The 23,398-nt window shown below is 42.5% G+C and overlaps 1 protein-coding gene across 2 annotated transcripts in view; it reads right to left on the bottom strand.

The window, feature by feature from the left end:
- The window catches only part of KCNE4 (potassium voltage-gated channel subfamily E regulatory subunit 4), a 48,405-nt gene that overhangs the window by 5,354 nt on the left and 19,653 nt on the right, over nt 1-23,398 (bottom strand). Inside the window, exon 2 of one of the 2 annotated variants that reach the window (XM_082396826.1) lies at nt 330-434. The gene's annotated coding sequence lies outside the window, so the exon portion shown is untranslated. Of the gene's footprint in view, nt 1-329; nt 17,618-23,398 lie in introns of those variants that run through there. The other variant, XM_082396827.1, reaches the window with a different exon arrangement.

A 23,398-nucleotide genomic window follows, 5' to 3' on the forward strand; every position in this document is an offset into this window, starting at 1 on the left:
ATGTATACATGTCCATCATATTTTTATTTCATAAAGTGAGCATGTAAAATGCTTTGCTTTTATCATTTTAAAAGCAAAAAAAAAAAAAAAAATCAGTGTAAGACAAGGGTGCACAGAGAAAAGAAATAACGTCTTAATCACGAGGAAACTTTTTGAACTGATTGCGCAGAAAAAAAAAAGCTTACATTTTGCTTTCAAACGTAAACCTATTTTTAATTCAAGACAAAATTTCCTTAGGGAAAAAAGAAAGGAAAAGAAAACTGCATCTACAAATTGCTAGAAATATCCTTTCATTATGTTTCCGAAGCAAAGCGGCGTTGCTAACTTACCAAGGGCTGGCAAATTTGTCCCAAGTCCTGAATTCCTAGATCGTCAAGTCCAAGAGACTTCTTGCTCCGTGTGCGGCTCGGCGCTCTGACAGTTCCGCTGCCGCCCTTGGGATATACAGTCAAGAAATACATCGTCACGTGTTCAGGGAGGAAAATTTACAACAGAGGTTGGTCGTGGCAGAGTGAACAGTGAACTCACAGCACGGCAGTTCAACTCACTGAACTCTGCAGCTGTGAACAGAAAAAGACTGGGAAGCAGAAACAGCTTCCCGCCCCCCGCCAGCACCCAGCCAAAGTTTTCAGGTGGCCATGAAAAAGGAGAAAAGAATGTGCCCAGAGGGAACTGTTCCCCCAAAGTCCACTCTCATTGAAAATTAGTTCACGCTTCATCTCCCTCTTGGGGAATAACCATGATGTCTCTCAAGGTTTTCAGAGACAGACAAATACCATAATCTAGATAAAAGATAGTTGCAGGCAAGCGCAGGATTTACTGTCAAGGAACCAGGGCTTAAGTTTCAGCTCTTCCACTGACTATGCAAATGTAATAAATCCTCACTGAGCCTTTCCGCACCTCAGGTTCCTGATCTGTGAAACTGTTGGACGTAGGGGGCTTCAATACGTAGAATTATATGAACCGTGTGAGCTTTTGAGTCCCTGTCAGCTTAATCATTCTAAGATTTAAGGCTGGTGAGTGTGGGTGAGCCCTTTAAAAACACAGAGAGATTCTACCTGTCTTCTGCATCATAATCTCGTAACGCTCATAAATCTATTTTTTTTTAACAATAATAGATATATATCTTCCAGATGCTTTTCAATAGTCTGTGTGAAGTGGAAACAGGTTACAGCGCAAGATACTTAACTGTAGGCAAATTTTTCTCCAGTTCTACGATGCATAACTGCCCCCCCCCCCCGGGGCATCACACAGAGACCACTCACACATCTCTTTGCTGTCAGGGGAGGAGCAGGTCAGGGGAGGGGCAGGGATTCTTCTGGTGAGCAACTGAGCACAGTTCAAGCTTTGAAAACCTAGCAGACCCTGTGTTAAATGGTCACGGAGATCAAAACTGGCGAAGGGATTGAAGACTTTGGTGTCAGTCCGTCTGCTCCCCGGGGTGCTTATTCTGAGAAGCTTTCATCCTAAACTGAAGTAAAGCAGGAAGAATGCTCTGCCCCAGTTGCCCGTGGCCTGTGAGTTGCAGCCAGACTCTCTTGGGGAATCCACTCTAGAGAAGACATCTCTTGTGGTCCTGCTGTTGTTAAATTGCAGCTGAAGGGAAACATGGTACCATCCCTCTGCCCCATCAGGCACATACATAGCCCAAGCATGGGGACTTTCACTGCTGCTACATGAACCCACTGGGGTAGCGCCTGGCTCTAATTCTATCTGGACACCTGTGGAAAGAGCAGGAAGAGGAGTGCAGGTTGCTGTTTTCCCCACTGGTCTATCCACCTTATGGTTTGGGCGGTGCTTGCCCATAAGTCCCCAGCTGGCTATCAGGTATCGACAGCTGACCATTCCAACTCCGAGATCATCCATACACTGGAACTTTGCTCACACCAGTAAAGACATCCCCAGAGTTATATCTACTTAAAAAGCTCCACAGCTACCTTGGTCAAGGTAGACATGGCCTTTTCAACCTGTACTTACTGTAAGTACCTGAAGGCTTTCTTCTTCAGCTATGCCTACAGTGGTTTGCCAGGGACACTAGAACAAGAGAGACCCATGAGAGTAATGCCTGTTGATTGTGTAGTGTTGATTATGTACCCCGGGATGTATGAGACTAACAATCACCCAGGGATGGTCAAACATTGCAAATTGGAAGCTTGGAAGAGGCAGAGAGGAGGTGGGAAAGGGGTTACCAGACTTAAGGAACAAGGAAGTACAAAGCCTGGTGCCAAGGAGTCAAATAGAGGCTGAAGTTTCAAACAAGATAAATCTTCAAAAGCAAGCCAACAGTCCCAAGACGGTAAAACCAAGAAAAGACATGGATGAATCTAGAATGGCATCCAAAGGATAAAGCAATACAGGGACATAGGAAGAACACAATCCATTGCAGGTGTTCAGGGAGGGAACAACCCAAGTGAAACTCTGCTGGAGACCTGCTTGGTGTCCCTGCTGCCTCTGGGACCTCGTGCTGACTCCTACATATGTTTCTCCTACAGTTAAGTGAAATGATGCAAGTAAAGCACTTAGCACCATATCTGGAAGAATGTGTACGCTCAGTCTATGCTTTTTGATGTCATTGTTGAGAGTGTCCTTTTGCTACCAAGGGCTTCAGCTTGCTTCCTGATGGACATGTGCCTGTCCTCCTTTTCATTGTTGCTTTTTTTCTCTCCCACCAAGAACGGAATTTAAGATGTAGGACTTGCAGCCTCACAACACGAAGCTCAGTCTTCTCTCCAGCCCTCACTCATAACAATATTATGAGAATTATGGCAGTGAATAAGGACATAAATAGTCAAGGAGGAAAGAAAAGCATCTAGAAAGTGCACTCTATCAGGGCAAGGATGGGGACACACAAGAATTATTGATTACATCTACTTTATACCATAGTATCAAGAGACAGCAATGTTAAAGAAATAAATCCTTTCTACAAATATTTTCTCCTAGTCTGTGGCTTCCCATTTTCTTAGCAGTGTCTTTTTGAAGAGCAAACATTTCTTGATACTGGTAAGTCCAACTTATCAAAATTTTTCTGATTTGTGTTTTATGTATCCTAAAAAAATGTTGTATAACCCAAGGTCACAAAGATTTTCTCCCATTTTTCTCCTTGAAGTTTTATAGCTTTAGCTCTTACATTTAGGTTCATGATCCATTTCAAGTTAATTTTTGTATATCATGCAAGGTATGGGTCAAAGTTTATTTTCTTTTTTTATATGGATGTCCAATTGCTCCAGCACCATTGGTTGAAAAGACTACCCTTTTCCCATTGAATTATCTTGGAACCTCGTCAAAAATGAGTTAACCATTTAATTGGTCTATTTCTGAACTCTTTAATCTGTTCTTTGGGTCTATCTAGCTATCCTTGCATCAGTGTCATGCTCCTTTGATAAATCCATTTTGAACTGGGATTTTTCATGAGTCTAAAATATGCTGCGGTCCATCCCTAGCTAAGTGTCTATTGTGAACCAGGCGTTGGGAGAGGCTTTGCTTACTTCAACCCTGTGTGGTAAGTATCACCATAACTATTCCATAAATAAGGAAACTGGAGTTTAGAGAGACTAAGTAAATTGCTCAAGACCACCTCATTAGTAGTAGAGTTAGGATTTGACCACAGGTCTGTACAATTCCAGAACCTATTCTCTTTCCACTACCCTTTGCCTCACTCAATGGGAACCAGGAAAGGAACTGAGAAAGAGTAGAAGATAAAAGATGAGTATTTTTTCAACTTCTTTTGAGTCTTCATAAAACTTTTTAAAAAGTGAATCCCTAGATGGTCAGATACTCAAACATAAATGCAAACATGCAGTGATAAAGTGTTTCTTCCAAATCCGTGCTATCTTAATTATTGGAGGCTACACCAACCTTAGTATATTCTGGAAGTTGTCAGTGAGCTAGTAATAACTTTATCCTATATTCATATTTTCTATAATGAGACAATTTCCCTTTTGCTTATATATACAAATGATTTCTAGTCTTGTTTTGATTTTTTTCCCCAACTTTATCATGACACACAATTTTCTCCAGAGCTTTACGTTTTTAAATTTCCTGGTAACATCATTTTCACCCGACGACCCAAGGGTCCTTGACCACACATCTCTGAAATTATGTTAGCAGCTTCTGTGACTAAACAAACTCCGTGCTGGGATAATAGTGCGGTGGTGAATCTCATCAGATTAAACGTAAATCTGGAGTCCAGAGATCTGACCCAGCTCAGCCCCACCCATGCTACGTGACTGGCTCAGTTGCATAATTTCTCTGTGTTTCAGTTTTAGCCCCCTCAGGCATGTCAAGAGTAGGATAATTAATTGTCTCAGATACTCAAAAATGTCCCATAATCCATGAGGCCATCCCTGTCCTGAGGAGACAGTAAGGAACAGAGCAGAACAAGATGTGGGATAAGCAGGCCGCAGGGCTGGTAGAGTGTTAAAAAATGAAACCCTCAATGCCCACCTTAATTTTGTTTTTCCCAGAAACCCTTTCTGAAAAACTGTGTCTGGGAACTCTTGCAGTGGTCATTCCTCCTAATGCCCTGAGTCACCCTCCCTAGACACTTACTTTCTAGCATTTCTAGCACTTGGAGTAAAACAGGACTGGGTATCTTATAGTGTTTAAGAAGACCTCCAGCCCCTCCTATAATACCAGCTATGTCTCAGGGGGACGTGGCTGTAGGCAGATCCTGCTTGGACATCACCCAAAAGAGATTAGGATGAAAGAACCCAGAATGCCTGAAATTAAAGAGTGCCTGGTAAATTTGCCATTAACTTGTCTTTGCTATTTATTATTCAGACTATTTTTCACCTGATATTTATTTAACAAATACTTGCGTAGTGCCTAAAATGTCTCAGAAACTGCTCTGAGCACTTTACAAATTTTATCTTATTTAATCTTCCTAAACCTTCTAGGAGACAGGCTTTATTATCATCCATTTTATACAGATCAGGAAACTGAGGCACAGAGTGGACGCAGTAGGCTGCCCAACATCACACGGCTAGTACATGGCAGAGCTGGCATCGGAAGCCACGGCTGAGACTTTGAACCCAGAGTCTTTGGTTCTAACAACTATACCACGTGGTCTCTTCTAGTTACTGAGTTTTTGCACTATGCACCGGAACTGTAGTAGGTGAGAGAAAAGAGAGAGACAGACAGACAGACAGAGAGTCTAAGTGTTCCCTACAGCCTACAACCTGCTGGACACAGAGGACTGGGGTCATTTCCACACCTGGAAAAGCCAGAAGGGGACTATGGCCCCAGCTCTGGAGAGAGGTTCCTGAGTTAGGGAAGCCCATGGTTCCGGAGTTTGTCGGGAGAAAGATACGGGAGTGTTTCGGATAGGCCAGATGTGTGCCACACAGAAGGGAGCACACAGACCTGGGATACGGCTAGTTCTTGTCCAAGACCACAGCCCAGAGGCTAAGAAAGGAGATGCGTTCCCCAAGTCCAAAGGAAGTGCCTGGAATGGGGTCAGAGGTCATAGCCCTGTCCCCCATTGGCACCCAGTCTGCCCAAGGCCCAAGGGGTAAAAGGGTGAATATGGAAGGGGGAGGGGATGTAGCAAAAGAAGATTTAACTCTAAATGAACTTGAGGATTTTTGACCATGATGTGGGAATAAACATTTTAATTACTGAACTGAGGCTGTTTGGGGAAACTAGGGCAGCCAGGGGATTTTTATTACCTAAGAGAGACCAGAAAAGTTGTGGGATCTGCCCCCAGATTTCCATCACACGGCAGGGGAGGAGCTGGCCCTAGAGCAGGAGTCTGAAGAAGCTGTGGGACTCAACATAAAGGCTTGCTTTGTGATGACACCCTGCAAGTCCTGCTTGTTTATCACAAGATTATGTGTGAAAAATGCTTGGATCTGTGCCTAGAACTAGCAAGAGTTCATTTATCATAAATATTAAAGAACATTAGAAAAATGCAGAAAGACAATATTTGGGGCACTCCATGGCATTATCTATCTTAAATTTAAGTTGAAGAACCGTAAGTGATTGTTCACTAATTTATTCCCAGCACCTAGAAGGGTACATGGCCCACAGTAGACCTTCTAGAAATATTTGTTGAATGAATAACAGAAAGAAGGTGCTAAGTACTCCTCACAGACTTTCTTATTTAATTTTCACAAGAGCCCACCCAATAGGGCTACTGTGAGCAGAATTTTATAAATGTGGAGAGTGGGACCTGAAAAGGTAAGTAACTCTTCCTGCTCACACAGCAGTACATAGCAGAGCAGGGAGGGACCAGCCTGCCTCCTATTGAAATCTCGCCAGACACGTACTCCATTTCTGGGACACACACTACTCAGTGACTGTGGGTCACTTCCTCTGACCACAGCTAATAAAGAGGTCAGGACCAGCTTCAGAGCATGATGGAAAAAGTGTGCTAATAAAGGGCTTCAGGGATTTCAGCTGAGGGGGGCAAAGCTGACTCTCTTTAAAAGAAAGGTTTTGAAGCCCTTAAAAGATTTTCTTACACCTTCCAAGTACCAGATTATCAGATGATACCACAGAATCCAACAAAAACTGAGAGATGGACTCTAGTTAATAATACAGTACTGTATACTTAAAAGTGGCTGAGAGTAGATCGTAAGCATTTTCACCACACACACACACACACACACACACACAAAGTTAACTATGTTACCTATGCGAGGTGATAGATGTGTTAATTACCTTGCTCTTGGAAATCATTCAAATTATATGTGTATCAAATTATCACCTTGTACACTTTAAATGTATACAATTATATTTGTCAATTATTCCTCAGTAAAGTTAAAAAAATAAAATTAAGAGATGAAGCTGGAGTCTAAAGCACCGGGCAGCCCAAGGCCAACAGGCCATGAAGAGCCACAGCCATGGCTGTACAAGCAGTCAGGGTCCACCCTGCTCATTGAGGAAAGCTCACCCAGCAATGTCAGGCAGGCAGGCTTTGCCTATCTGGTCACAGCTGGATCCCAAAGATACCAAAGCCAGCTCTTCACACACGGTAGCAATTGGAAAGAGTGGCACACGGCTTCCCACAAGCGACCAAGGAGAAAGAAGACCTGGACACTGGATGGCTGAGAGAGAAGCATTCCTTCTGAGCTCAAGAAATACTTCACTCCTGCCCATAAGCAGGAAGCAGTGTCAGAAAAGATTATCCCTGCTGAATAGTGAGCATGAGAAGAGGAGAATGTGGCCCCATCCTGCCAGGGGAGTCCTGGGGAGTGAGGAAGTCACATGATAAATTGGGTAGACTCAGAGCTAGTTGTCTCAGATGAATATTCCCAGAAATTTCAGCCAAACCCATGTCATGGTCCTGGTCCCATGCTCCACTATGCATAACCTCGATTAATGATATATTCACTTGTCCTATAACTGTTCATTTATTCATTCGCTGATTCGTTTAGTCAAATAAATACATATGTCCTGCAACCTTAACTAATACATATTTCATAAAATTAAAGGATCAAAACAACAACAAAAAAAAGTGATTGATTGCAAAGAAATATGTCAAAATAAAAATTAGTGATGCACAACAGCGGCTGGCATTGGGACTTTGTCAGGTCCTAAGTTTCTTGGCTGAATAATGCTGGCTTCCTCTTTGAACAGGACCAAACATTTGTCTACAATGAATCACACTCCAGCTCCCAGCAGTGCAGACGCAGGGCTGGGATCTCAGAGCACTGGATCACCATGGCGCTCCTCAGACTCCAGTGATTGCCTAGCGTGAGAGCAGTAGGGCTTATTAGCCTCGCTATGACAGTATGACTAGCAACACAAGCCCAACCTCCAGAAGGCCAGGCCCTTAAGGCAAGTCTCCTGGGAAAGGAACTCTTCTTTTTTTTCTTTTTTTTTGATAAGAAAAAAATATCTGAGGATCATTTGAAACTGTACTCTATGTCTTCGCTTTTATTTCTGGTGTAAAGAGTTACGTTTTTCCTTTGGAGTAGGAGGGCAAATTTTACCTCTTTCATCAGTGTAAGAAAAGGTTGGTTAGATTATCCAAGCCACCTAGGCATACAAAGAAAAATAATAATCACCGTAGCAGCAAAGAATGGGTAGAAGAGCAACAAAGTGTTTAGAAACACAGATTCCAGAATCAGATGCCTGCACTTGAGTCCCACTTTCTGCTACTCACCAGCTGTGTGGCCCTAGGCAATTTATTTAACCCATCTGTGCCTTGATTAAGGTTGTAAGGACTAAATTAGATCGTGTATAAGCACTTTGCACATTGTCCGGTGCCTACTAAGCACTCCATAACTTAGCTATTACTATTAGTCCTGACCAGGGCAGGGCAATGTGCCTAACATTTTTAATTGAGATATCATTTGCACACCATAAAATTCACCATTTTAAAGTGTACAATTCAGTGGTTTTTAACTTATTCATAATGTTCTGGAACCATCACCACTATCTTATTCCAGAACATTTTCATCATTCCAAAAACAAACCCTCTACCCAATACCAGTCACCCCATTCCCACTCCCCACAACCACCAGTCGTCTTTCTGTCTCTATGAATTTGCCTATTCTGAACATTTCCTAGAAATAGAATCACACAATATGTGGTTCTTTGTGACTGACTTCTTTCACTTAGCATAATCTCTTCAAGGTTCATCCATGTCATAACATGTATCAGTACTTCCTTCTTTTTATGGCTGAATAATATTCCATTGTATGGATATACCACAATTTGTTTATGCGTTCATGGATATTTGGGTTGTTCCTACTTTATGTCTATTGTGAATAATGTTGCTCTAAATATTTATGTATAGGTTTTTGTTTGAACATATGTTTTCAGTTCTTTGGGGTATATACCTAGGAGTGGAATTGCTGGATCATATAGGAATTCTAAGTTCAATTTTTCAAAGTACCACCAAACTGTTTTCCACAGAGGCTACACAACTTTACATTCTTACCAACAATTTTTGAGGGTTCCGGTTGATTTACATCCTCATCAACACTTGTTATTTTTCTGTATTTGATTATAACTATCCTAGTGGTTATAAAGTAGTTTCTCATTGTGGTTTTGATATGCATTTCTCTAATGACTAGAGATATTTAGCATCTTTTTATATGCTTATTGGCCATTTATGTATCTTCTTTGAGAAATGTCCATTCAAGTCTTTTGCCCATTTTTTTTTAATTGGGTTCTTTGTCTTTTTATTGCTGTGTTGTAAGAATGCTTTATACATTCTGGATAATAAACCCTTATCAGATATATGGTTTGCAAACATTTTCTCCCATTCTGTGAGTTGCCTTTTCATATTCTCGTTAGTGCCTTTCATGCACAAAAGTTTTTAATTTTGATGAAGTCCAGTTAATCTCTTTTTCCTTTTGTTGCCTGTGTTTTCGGTATCATATCTAAGAAATTGCTGTCCTGTCCAAGGTCACAAAGATTTACACCTGTATTTCCTTCCAAAATTTTATAGTTTTAGCTCTTACATTTAGTTCCTTGATTCATTTTTTATTTAACTTTGTATATGGTGTAAGGTAGAGGTCCAAATTCATGTTTTTGCATGTAAATATCCAGTTGTCCAAACACCATTTGTTGAAAAGACTATTCCTTCCCGCAATGAATGGGCTTGGTACCCTTGTGGAAAATCAATTGACCATAAGTGTATGGGTTTAATTTGGGGCTCTCAATTCCATTCCATTCCTCTGATCTTATATATCTAGCCTAATGCCAGTACCATATTGTTTTGAATTCTGTACCTTTTGTAGTAAGATTTGAAATCAGGAAGTGTAAGTCTTCCAATTTTGTTACTCTTTCTTACGATTGTTTTGGCTATTCTGGGTGCCTTGTAGTTTCATATGAATTTTAGAGGATCAGCTTGTCTATTTCTGAAAAAAAGACAGTTGGAATTGTGATAGTGATTTTATTGAAACCATAGGTCAATTTGGGGATTATTGCCATCTTAATAATATCAAGTCTTCCAATCTATGAACACAGGATGACTTTCCATTTATTTAGCTCTTCTTTGATTTCTTACAACAAGCTTCATAGTTTTCAGTGAAGAAGCTTTGCACTTCATTTGGTAAATTTATTACTAAGTATTTTATTCTTTTTGCTGCTATGGTAAATGGAATTGATTTTTTCATTTCATTTTCAGATTGTTCGTTGCTAGAGTATAGAAATACAATCAATTTTACATATAGTTTTTATATCCTGCACCCATGTTGAATTTGTTTGTTAGTTCTAACAAGTTTTTTAGTGAATTTCTTAAATATTTCTATATAAACAATGATGTCATCTGCAGATAGAGATCTCTTTACTTCCTCCTTTTCAATCTGGATGATCTTTATTTCCTTCCCTTGTCTACGTGTTTGGGGCTTTTTGTTTGTTTACTGAACTCTCTGGATTAACTCTGTACCATCTGTATCCTTTGTCATGTGTGGCCACTGAAGTCTCTACTCAGTTAGTTTAGTGGTTAGTTAGTGACTAAACAGAGATTTATCTTACTTAAACTCCTAGAACCAATAAATTTCCTGTTCTTTACCATAGGGTTCTGTGTGCATGTTGGGGCACACATTCAACACTTAGCAGGCAATTTACAACTCTGCCTTGGCCTTCACTTCCCACTTGCACAGAGCCTCGCAGTCAGCCAGAGGTGACAGTTTAGGGCCTATTTAAGAGTTTCCTGAGCATGCCCCTCCCCCTATGCGTGTGACTTTCTAGATTCCCAGGAAGAGGTCAGAGCTTTTCAAAGCCCCTGTGAATAGCTCATTCCTCAGTTTTTTTCTTTTAAGTTTTTATTTCTGTTTTTTGGAGGGGGGTTTGTAAGTTTATTATTTGCCCCAAACATTATTCACTGCCTGAGGCAGTCACAAAGTTAATCAATTGTCTCTAATTGTTTCAACAAGTGCTTCTGGATAAAAAGCTTTCCTCACTGGATAAGCTCTAAGTTAAGAAACTAAAGACAGCCTTGCAAATAGTGTCTCCCAGGAAACAACCAGAAAGGTAAAATAATGACAATTCTCTAGAAATGAGGCTTTGAAGGAGCTCCCATCCCTCTCTGCTCCCTCTGGTGGCTGCCAGACTATTAGATTTCAGTGCGATTTCATTTTCAGGCTGTTAATTTTTTTTAATAGATTTATTTTTTTGGATGTGGACCATGTTTAAAGTCTTTATTGAATGTGTTACAACATTGTTTCTGTTTTATGTTTTGGTTTTTTTGGCCCCGAGGCATGTGGGATCCTAGCTCCCCAACCAGGTATCGAACCCACACCCCCTGCATTGGAAGTCTTAACCACTGGACCACCAGGAAAGTCCCTAGGCTGTTAATTTTAAGGCTACTGTACAACTGAAGAAGAAGATGGGAATAAGGCAACTTAAAACACCATAAAACTTGCTGTTCTTATTGAGATTCAGCCATTTTTCTTGAACATACACTTCCCAGATTGCTGCAAGACTTTGGCTAGTTTCCAGAGTTCTGAAAAAGTCAATTCTGACCACAGTGCCAGTTTTCTTGTGGCTTTTGTGGAGGAGAGAATTTTCAGAAGCCCTTACTCTGCAATTTTCAATGACATCTCTTCTGCCTAGCATTTTGTATGCAGTATAGCATTGTGGTCAGAGGTTGGGATCTGCCAGCCAGACTGCCTGGGTTCAAATCTCATCTCTACCAGTTGCTAGGTGTGTCACCTTGCTAGGTCAAGTTCCTCAACTTCTCTGTTGAGAACTACCTCAATTTCCTTCTCCAGGAAGTAGAGATATAATAATAGTATCTACTGCATAGGATTGTCATAAGGGATTAAGAGTTAACACATGAAGAAAACCTAGTATAGTGCCTGGCATGTAGTAACTACTCAATAAATATTGGTATTATTGACACTGCTGTTATTATTATCTCATTCCTCAACGCAGTGCTAGGGGAAGTGCTATTACTCTATCCTTTGACAAATGAAGAAAGGGGAGCAGAAAGAGGTTAAGGGGCTTGCCAGGGGTCACGTAGCTAGCAGCCCCCACTGTGCTGCTACAAACCAAGGTGCATGGTGATCCCCAAGTTTATGTCTTCATATGCCACTGACCAGCCATAAAAGGAGTCAGGGTCTGGTGGCAAATATAATAAAGACTGAGCTCCACAGCTGTGAACACTATGATCCCCCAAGGACTGGAGGCTCCCATTGCACCTTTCTTTTCTCAGTACAGAGGGTCCCCAAGTTATAAAAGTTCAACTTATAATTTTTCAACTTTACAATGGTGTGAAAGTAATATACATCCAGTAGAAACCAGACTTTAAATTTTGAATTTTGATCTGTTTCCCGGGGCTAGCAATATACGGTAAGATACTCTCTCTTGAGGCTGGGCAGTGGCAGCTAGCCACAGTTCCCAGTCAGCCAAGCGAGCATGAGAGGTAAAAAGGAATACCTCCTTAGCTCCCAACCCATCAGGGATCAAAATGCCCTTAGAGCATGGGCAGCTAGGAAACCTAGTGGGAATGGTCCAGGGGTCCTGCTGGGGCTGGCAAGGGCTGGGATGTTTCTGATATTCAGTCACCCGCAAGGAGTGTGGCCAAGACCAGCAAGAAATGAAAAAGAAAAAACAGTTGGCAGGGTATTGCTCTACTCCTGGGAAGGGGACTTTAGCGGCATCAGTGAGAAGACAAAGAAGGAGCTGGATGTGAATGATTTGATGGGGTCGTGCCCCAGGCAGATCAAACTGTGCTTTGTTATTTTTCTTCTTCTGAAATCGTCTTCAGGGCACCGATGCTCACTTCCTTCCCACCACTTGTTCCGTTCAATCCCCTCAAGTGGGCAAGTGTAGCTATGAGAGCATCACCTTCAGGGCATGGAAGGTAAGCACCTCGAAAGATGAGAGAGGACTAATGCGTCCTGCAGTGTCATCCTGCCAGTGGTTGAGAATCTGCCTGCCAATGCAGGGGACACGGGTTCGAGCCCTGGTCTGGGAAGATCCCACATGCCGCGGAGCAACTGGGCCCGTGAGCCACAACTACTGAGCCTGCGCGTCTGGAGCCTGTGCTCCGCAACAAGAGAAGCCGAGACAGTGAGAGGCCCGCGCACCGCGATGAAGAGTGGCCCCCGCTTGCCACAACTGGAGAAGGCCCTCGCACAGAAACGAAGACCCAACACAGCCAAAAATAAATAAATAAATAAATAAAATTTATTAAAAAAAAAAAAAAAAAAGAACATTCTGCCATGTTAGGGCTAACTTGAGGAGCTTGAGGGGCACTGAGGGTGACCCCACCCCATAACAGCTCAGACAGGCTGCCCTTTGCTCGAGGTGGAGCACCGCTCTGCCATGCTTCCAGACCTCACTGGCACCTGGCAGGCCATCTAATGAGAGGGGTGATGGCCACCTGCACCTCAAGAACTTTTTTCCAAATCACTCAGCCAGTCAGAGAGGCTTCTACAAACTACCCCCCAACCACCACTGTGTACATGGAGCAGGGTGGTGTGTAGGTGTAGGAGGAATCAGCCATCAACCTACCTTGAAGCTGGACTGGGGCACCCTAGGGCACAGCAACAGGTGTGCAAAGACAGGAAGGAGGTAAAAGGAAACATCAAAGTTTGCTAGGCTGGGCAAAGACAGAAGTTGGAAGGAGAAGCTCATTTGGAAGAGAAATGGTGTGTTCCCTGTGGGTGCAAGTGCTCGACAGCATACTGATGCAAACTGTCTCGTGTTGTGCAGGAAGCTCTTAAACAGTAACATGCCTCTGAGCAGCCATTTCCCAGCTCCCCGAACTGTTCACTCTGGACCACTGTCTCCGTGCCCACATCGTCACCTGCTCTATACCTTCAAAGCCTAATTCAAGTGCCAGGACCTTGTACCACCCCCATAACCACATCTCCTCTTCTTTTAGCCTGAGAGAGCTCCCCTCTCCACTCTGCAGAGTGCTTTGCTTACGGCTGACTTATGGCTCTGCAGAGGGGCCTCTAAATATTTTGTGAAGCAAAATGTGTCTACCAGGCTAGAAGCTCCTGACTGTAGGGGTGACATCTTATTCATGCTTGTTTCCCCCACAGAACCCAGCCCAGGGCCCAATTATATTTACATCATATATTTATTGACCTAATCAATTACTCAGTATTTGACACCTTTCTGGACAAAGAGCTTCCTCACAAGATGGCTGGTTGTCAAAAAGTTCTTATATCAGCCCCAAACTGCATCTCTGTAGCCTCTGACCATGGCTTTCCCCTTTGTGACTATCTTAGAATGCTTTCCTTCATCTTCAACATGATAGCCAACAAATATTTAAGTCAACATGCATCCCTTGCCCACCCCCACCAAAGCTCTCTTCCTCTTCTTAAACTTACTCATAGTCTGAAAGGGGTCATAATCTTGACTCAGTAACTAGATACTAGGAAGAAGAAAAAAAAAGCAAAAACTGAGTTCAAAGACAGTGAATAACTTGGATTGGTTTGAGGTTTGGATGAGATCCAGCTCCCTGATTCCATGATTCATTCTCAGGGAAGAAAGACACAAGTCCTTGGAATGCTCAGAGGAAACAGTGGATTTCTGTCACCCCCTAAAAGAGCACCCAAGGAAGGACAGTTCTGTAACTGGACACAGCAGTCTGGTGATGCTTTCAGCTCCCCAGCAGTTGAGTGGAGTTTTTCTGCAGACCAATACTACCTTAGTGGAGCCATGGAGACCTAACGGAAGCGTATGTTTTACTAAACAGATGGAAGGGACCTTAAAGTTCATCTAATCCAGCCCTTCCCATTTGCAGGCAAGAAGACCGAGGCCCCCAAAAAAGAAATGAATTAAACAGGTCCAGATGTATCTTCAGAAATCTAAATTTCCAACATCACTAACTGGGCTCATGTCCAGCCCCCTGCAATTATAATTTCAGGCAAAAACAGAATGGCTCCTACTTCACCTGCTCCCTGATACTTCACATCCTCACCAAAGTACAGAAGCTCAAGACTAGCATTAAAAAATGCTTTAAATGATGTCTTCAGCTCCATTGAAGCCTACAGGTAATACAAGTTGTTGTGATGTTCAAGTTCTTAAGTTGACATATAGCTTCATGAATGTTAATTATGTTCTTATAGTTTACAACATATCTATACATTATATATTTTAATAAGTATAAAATGTAATATGTTTAAAAGATCATAAAGGAAACACTGTGTGAGTGGCTTCTATCAACATTCTTTCCTCCAAGAAAAGGGGAGGCTTCCCTGGTGGCGCAGTGGTTGAGAATCTGCCTGCCAATGCAGGGGACGCGGGTTCGAGCCCTGGTCTGGGAGGATCCCACATGCCGTGGAGCAACTAGGCCCGTGAGCCACAACTACTGAGCCTGCGTGTCTGGAGCCTGTGCTCCGCAACAAGAGAGGCTGCGATAGTGAGAGGCCCGTGGCCCGCGATGAAGAGTGGCCCCTGCTTGCCACAACTAGAGAAAGCCCTCTCACAGAAATGAAGACCCAACACAGCCGAAAATTAGTTAATTAATTAATTAATTAAAAAAAAAAAAAAAGAAAAGGGGAGAGAGGGAGACAGGAGAACATTTACAGGGGTTTTTCCCAGAAAAGAAGGGCATTTTGAGAAGGCTGTTCAAACATTGTTTTTTTTTTTACCATACAATGTGCACCATAGACATTACAGACCCCACTCCAGGGATGAGTATATCTTTCGCAAATATTATTTAGTAGAATGTTTTTATACCCGACAGGTTAATGATGTGTTTTTAAGCCACATCAAAATATCGTGTATCCGTCATGGAGACCAGAACAAAGGGTGTTCTCATAGGTCAGCAGTAAGCCAAAGGGCTTTTCCTGCTCTCTTTTGCCAATACAACATCTCACTGGGGGGGACATAAGGGGAGAAATTTAAGAGAAGGACAGATGGAATAAAGTATGGCAGGAAGAAGCTGGAGAAAGAAAGTCTACCAGAAGAAAAAAAAAGAAAACACATGGGATACTTCACAGCAGTTAAAATGAATACACTAGTGATACACATATCAACACATAAATCTCAAAAATATAACACTAGACGTTGAAAGCAAATTGCAGAATGATACATACAATGTGTCATCTATCTAAACTTTAAAAGCTTGTAAAACAATACTGTAAGTTGTTGGTGGATAAGAACATGACAGTAAAAGTATAAAAACTTGCACAGGAGTGGTGATCACCCAGTCAGGCTGGTGGTTACTTCTGGGGAGGAGAAAGGAGAGAGGAAAGAAAGGAACATAGATTTTAAAAGAGTATGAAGGTGACTTCGGTTGACCTTGTATGGTTCTGCTTCTTAAGCTGGATGGCAAATACATATGTATCTGCTAAATTAGTATGCCTTTTTGTATGCCTGAAATATTTCATAACCAAAAAAACTAAGTCAAAGTTATCCCAAAAGAACTGGAACACCTCTCCCACCTTCCTCTCTTTCTCACTATCTATTGATCTATACATGGTACATATTTTACATAATATAATGTATATATGTATAATAAGAGTGAGAGAAGAGCACAAATAGGTGAATAAGATGATAGAGGATAAATTGGTAGGTAAGATTGATAGATAAACAGATGATAGATAATAGATGCTGATGACAGATAAATAACAGAGATTGATGATGATAAAATAGAGCAATAGATGATTAAAAATTGAGCACTAGAGAGATGGAAGATAGATAAGGTTGGATAGGATTATTTTTATGTGCCAAGTGCTTTTCATGACTATCTTATTTAATACTTACAATGACCGATCTTACAGATGAGAAAACTGAGGCACAGAGAACCTATGCTCACAAAGCTATGGGGTAGCAGATGCCCAAATCCAGCCCAGGTGAACCTGCCCCCAGCACTATGCTGATTTCCTGCTCCATGATGCCACTTGGAATAAAGGGGCCAAGGAGCATTCAAAGGTTCTGGTCCTTCCTTTAGAAATCCAGAGAGAGGGGAGCTTGAGAAATATTTTTAAAGTAAATAAAAATAAATAATATAAATAAAACAAGCTGCTCTTCAGGCAGACAGGAAAACCATCCCCCAGGATCTATCTATCCACTGTCATCCTGATTTCTGCCCACAGCAGAGTGAGGTCTGGCCCTCTTCCTCACCGTCCCATGGAAGACACCCCGTCTCTTCATACACACAGATAACTGCAGAGAGCATCTTATTTGTCAACAGTTGTGCATCACAAATCTTCTCTCCTGTTTTAACTCACATCAGTTGACACTTCAGCACCAAAATATAGATGCTTTTCTGCATTTACAAAACCCAAAGTCCTGTGAACAGTGATGAAGCAAGCTGGGGAGGCCTTTTTGGAGGAAAATCTACTTTCCTGGACCAAAACGAATGATTAACTGCATTGCCCCAAAGGCTCAGGATCAAACCCTGTATGGGCAGTGATTCAGTAGGAAACCTCACCATCCTGGTACCTTCACAACTATTTGTCTTTTTAAAAACCAACAGTGACACAAAATAGCTGGAGATAAAATACATTCTTAGAAAAATTTGATCTGAGACTGAAGTTCAAAAACTAATTCTCAAAATTCATATCTGTAGTGGCTTAATAGGCTTATTCTTATTTGAAAATTTTCTATGTAGGTTGTTTGGGATTAAAACCTTAAAATACATGCCATTTAACCATCTGCTTTGTGTTTTCTCTTAGTATTAAAGTTGTGGTTAAATGATCCATATTTTACATTTAAGTATTTGGAAACACGGCCAAGACTCATTAAGAAAAGCATACATTTAGCTCCCCATTTCCTCTGACTAATTTGTAGAAGACTTTTGTCTACACCTTTCCTGAAGAACAATCCTTAATCACACCAAAGACAGATATGTTCATTTCAGTGATTTCAATAACAGAAGAAATGAAACTCATATTGCCAGACTATAGGTATTAGAGATGATCTAATCGAACAATTTCATTCTGTAGAAAATCTCTGAGGCACAGATAGAAAGTCATTTTGCAGACCTACATGGAAGAAGCTGACCTTTGCTTGAGCGCATCTTCCTGCAGGGGTCACCAACATAAGTATTTGCCCTCAGTAATACTAGGTGAGATAGATGGGACATTTCTACAAGGCTTAAACTGTGTCATTTCCTTAGGCATTTTCTCCTCTTGCTTTGACTAAGGTCGATAATGCCATCAACTTGAGTGTTTATGACTTAAGGCGTCAAAATTGCACGTTTAGTTCGGTGATTATGCAACATCCTTTGTTGTTGCTGATTGTGGCAAAGATAACTTGTGCTTTCCTTCCACTGTATAGAGCTTTTCTTGGGAAATGACTGCCAACTCAGGATGATATCTCTGCCACTTTTACACCTGGTAGGGTCAGTTCTCAGCAATGGAGTATGAACGAAAGCGATGAATATCACATCTCAGCTACTATGGGTAAGAATCCAGTGTGCCTTATCCCTGAATCACTGCATGGAAAGCAGGATGCCTAAACCCACTGTGGACTCTATGAGAGAGCAATAACTTCTACTGTGGTAAGCCACTGAAGTTTGAAAGTTTAGCTTTACAGCAACTTGCCTTATTATTAACACATGGATCAAATGAGAAGCATCTCAAAACCATAAAAATATTGATATATCCCAAGCCAGTAAATTACATGGAGGCCCTGTCTACATGTTCTGCTTCTTAATTAAATGATGAGATTGCAGTTCCCAAGGCTGTGACATCAGAGCCCTCACCTAAGAAACAGCAAGATCCAACTCAGATCAGCCCCAGGAAACCCCCTCGAGAACCACTTTGGATGATTCTGCTAAGTCATTCAAGATACAGCACCCAGAGTGTGTCAGTATAATAGCCCCAGAATGATTTTTACCTTTTCTTAAGAGGAGGAAAGAATGTAGAGGAGATTAAGATACACAAATCATTCTGCTCTGAATGTCTAGAAGTCCCTTAAGCCCTCTGTTTTACCCCAGGAAATAATGAAAGGCTTAGCTAAAAATGCCCTTTCTTAAAAGGTTCCAAGTTTTTCATGTCTGGACTTTTCAATTGGTTCCTTCAACTTCATCAAACAGATCACTATTAAGATCAGAAGGAAAAAAAGTCAAAAAGCCATTGAATTCATTTGGAACATAACCCGCTGAGGAAATAGCTACATAAATACAGCCCTAGCTTAAAGCCCTCTGTTTGCTCAGCTGTGTTTATTTACATTAAATATTGGTCCTAACTAGCTCCAGTATTTACTATTCAACCCCATCCTGCTCACCTGAACTTGGGGTTCTTCGTTGAAGAGAAATCAGATGAATGAATTAAATGCTTATGATGTGCTTATTTGCATCTGAATTCACTTGAACCCCCAAAAGTTTGTTCCAGGGGTTCCCCAAAAGTTTGGCCTCAGAGACTTGAAGCTTCAGCCAGCCTTGAAGCAAAGACCAGTACTTTTCGAATGTTTTTTTTTTAGCACTGGAGCCCATATTTCTAGGGAGAGTTTACACAGAACCCAAATAAATGAAATAGGCAAATTCCCAGCTCCTATAATTGAAGCAGGGTTGGGGGTCCCAGAGCCCCTCCACCTTTGGGCTGCAAAGGTACATCTGATTCAATCCCTTTCTGTTACCAAGAAAGAAACTGAGGCCCAGTGACATGCCTATATCCACTCAGCAAGTGAGCGGCTGGGCCAGGACTGGACAGCATCTCCAGACTCCCAGCCTGATGCTCTTTCCAGACAATGGGCTGCTCCTCAAGAAGACTGCTTCTTCTCTAGGTGGGTTCACGCACTCCCTGTGTCTATGAATTTTCTGCCTAAGTTGGGAGATTTCCACAGATGCTTGTCTTCTGGTTCTGAGGTCAATTCATGCAGCCATCTCTGCTGAAAACACCCAGGGTCCTGGGGTACAGAGGTCTCACGCAAAGGTGGTCAGCAGGTCCTCGGCATGGGGCTCTCCCCATAACGTGACAGGCAGCAGTGTCTGCACACTCAGCTACCCAGCTACTCCCTTTCCTTTTTCCGGTAACTGTGGTTCAGACAAGCCCTCGAGAGCTCGCATGCTGGTTCTGCAAGCAAAGAAACACCACTTCTTGGAGATAGAAGGGCTCCTGGAGATCATCTAGATTCTGCACCAACTGCCTCATTTTACAAATGAGAAAAATTTATGTCCTGGCATTTTATAAACTGAAGAATACTTTAGAGATCTAAATAGCCGTGTCTGCCAGGCCACTTGGAATAGAAAGGGGCTTCTCAAGGTGAGTGTGATGCATGAACCACCTATTGGAATTACTAGGGTTGCTTAGTAAAATTGTATATTCATGGATGGAGTATGAATCTGCATTTTTACCAACCATTTCAGATGAATCTTCTGCAAATGTCACTGGAATAGTGGAAAGAGCATAATCATTCGTGGGAAGTAGACTTGGGTTCAACCCAGCTCTTCAATCATCTAAGTAGTAGGTTGGACCAAACCACTTAAGCTTCCGTGGGTCCCATGACAGGGCTGTGATGTTCTGGGGGGTGGTGGTGGGCAAAACCCTAATAAAAGACTAACTAGAAGAAGGACCTTCCATGCCTTCTGGGAAGGTTCTCTGGCCCCTCTTCAAATATCCTGAGTCAGTTAGTTCAGGCCTCTGGACCAACTCCCTACTGGAGCGGAGTGGAGCCCTTCAGGGCAGCTGACCTGTCTCCATCAGTCACACATCAGCTTCCTCCCCGCGGGCACAGTCCTGAGGTTCTGATGCCCGGACTCAGCTTTATCAACCTGAGGCTGTCCGAATGGATCTCTTCTCTGCCGTCCATTTTACTCTCTCCTTTCTTCTCATGCCTAACTTTTTTTTTTTTTTAACAATAAGGCATGCTTATAAACAGTAAACTGCCAGACAAATGTAAACCACTATTATTATTACTATAAGCCCTGAAGGAGTTGTAAGAGGCAGCTTACAACTCAGCTAGAGAGAAAGGCTCCACACCTGAGCCAGAATTTAAGATGGAAGCTGGTATAAGACCATGTTGAAAGTGGTGAGACAGAGAATCACCCAAAGATACTGTGGGTTCAAATGTAAGACCTGAAACCATAAAACTCATGGAAACAAACATAGGCAGGGGCTTCCCTGGTGGCACAGTGGTTGAGAATCTGCCTGCCAATGCAGGGGACACGGGTTCGAGCCCTGGTCTGGGAAGATCCCATATGCCACGGAGCAGCTGGGCCCGTGAGCCACAGTTACTGAGCCTGCGCGTCTGGAGCCTGTGCTCCGCAACAAGAGAGGCCACGATAGTGAGAGGCCCGCGCACCGCGATGAAGAGTGGCCCCCACTTGCCGCAACTAGAGAAAGCCCTCGCACAGAGACGAAGACCCAACACAGCCATAAATAAATAAATAAATTTAAAAAAAAAAGATGCCTTGCTTATTAAAAAAAAAAAAAAAAAAATAGGCAGAACACTCTTTGACAGGAGTCATAGCATTCATGGGATCCTGGTTTTCATTTATTTGCAGGACCAAAGCTGCAAGAAGCTGCGAAGTCACCTGAGCCTAGTGCCTCTTTTAACAGATGAGGGAAACAGAAATCCAGAAGGTGACTTGCCCAAGGTCACCCCAGCTAGTAATTGGTGGAACCTGGAGTGGTCCACCTCCTGGGCTTCACCAACCACTCCAGCCCTCCCTCACCACTTCACCCCACCCCACATGGTCCTTCTCCAACGGTTGAGATCATCCTGGTCAAAAACAAGTTTATCGGCTTCCCTGGTGGCGCAGTGGTTGAGAATCTGCCTGCCAATGCAGGGGACACGGGTTCGAGCCCTGGTCTGGGAAGATCCCACATGCCGCAGAGCAACTAGGCCCATGAGCCACAACTGCTGAGCCTGCGCGTCTGGAGCCTGTGCTCCACAACAAGAGAGGCCGCGATAGTGAGAGGCCCGCACACCGCGATGAAGAGTGGACCCCGCTCACCGCAACTAGAGAAAGCCCGCACACAGAAACAAAGACACAACACAGCCAAAAATAAATAAATTAAAAAATTAAAAATTAAAAAAAAATTTACCAGAGCATCCCTATTCCCATGAGTCTGACCATCTCTGCTCCATGAATGTCTCAGGTGTGTGCTTAAGAAAAAAAAAAAAAAAAAAGTTTCTCTCTACTAAGATGCAACTGAGGTAACTTGACCATACACCCCAGTTGTGTGGGATGATTCCAGTTTACATACGTTGATAATTATTGACAGTATTCCCTTTCATTATCAGAAGGGTCCCAGCTTGAACACCACATTACATGGTCACCCAAAGCTTAGGGATCTGATTACAATTCTCCTCATTCTCCCTTAGTGGTAAAAATTAATTAGTTTCTGAATTCTAGCCTTCACAAAATTTTATAATCCTATTGCACAAAAGCCTGCAAACTGGCCATCCACAGGCCAGGCACTGCTCAGAAATGTATTTGGGGACTGTTTTAAAATTCTCTTAAATGGTTGAGTTAACATTTTTAATTTGAGAAATGTCACTTAAAACCTGGATTGGGCAGCTTCTTCTGGAAATGTAGGTCTGCTTCACGGAGGCCATATTTCTTCCTGACAGCAATTGCCTGTCCCAGACTCTCGTTCAACACAGCCCACCCCCACCAGATTGTGTGCTGCTTACACCTTAACTTCCTGCTGTGCAGGCTTTCAAGTCTATGGTCCCTACATTTATACAAACTTATACATGCTATGGGTTGAACTGTGTCTCCCCCAAAAATTCATATGTTGAAGTCTTGACCCCAGTATCTCAGAATGTAACCTTACCTGGAAATACGTTTGTTGCAAATATAACTAGTTAAGATGAGGGGTTTACGTTGGGCCTCTAATCCAGCATGACTGGTGTCCTTTGAAAAAGGGGGATTTTGGACACAGACACATATACGTAAAAGAATACCACGTGAATACGAAAGCAGAGATCAAGGTGATGTGTCACAGACCAAGCAACACCAAGGATGGCCAGCCAGCAAACCACCAGAAGCTAGGGGAGGGGCCTGGGACACATTCTCCCTCAGCCTCCAGAAGGAACCAGCCCTGCCCAGACCTGGATCTCACACTTCTGGCCTCCAGAGCTGTGAGATAATAAACACCTCTTATGTCACCCAGCTTGTGGTATTTTGTTTGGCAGCCCTAGTAAACTAATACATTTATATAAACTTACATAAACCTGTGATTCTCAGTCAGGGGCGATTTTGTACCCAGAGAATTTGGCAACGTCTGGAGACATTTTTGGACCTCACAACCTGGGGGTAGTGGTCCTACTCTCATCTAGTGGATAGAGTCCGGGGATCCTGCTAAACATCCTACAAGGCACAGGAGAGACCCCAGCAACAGAGAACTATTCAGGCCCAAACGTCAACAGTGCCAAGATTGAGAAACCCCGAATTAGTGGACCTTGATCCCCTCCTTTGTTTCCTGCACAGGCAGTGTCAGATTTATGCCCAGCTCACAGGTTAAAAAGACAGAAGCAGGCAAGAGAGGCACGCTCTGATTTAAAACCACAGCAGAGCAATCGGGGGTTTGTAAAGTGCCTTCCTAACTGTGCCAGCCCATTTCTCACTATCCCTTGCTCC

The sequence above is a fragment of the Balaenoptera borealis genome (genome assembly GCF_965194805.1).
Source record: "Balaenoptera borealis genome assembly, chromosome: 6".
NCBI classification, from domain to species: Eukaryota; Metazoa; Chordata; class Mammalia; order Artiodactyla; family Balaenopteridae; genus Balaenoptera; species Balaenoptera borealis.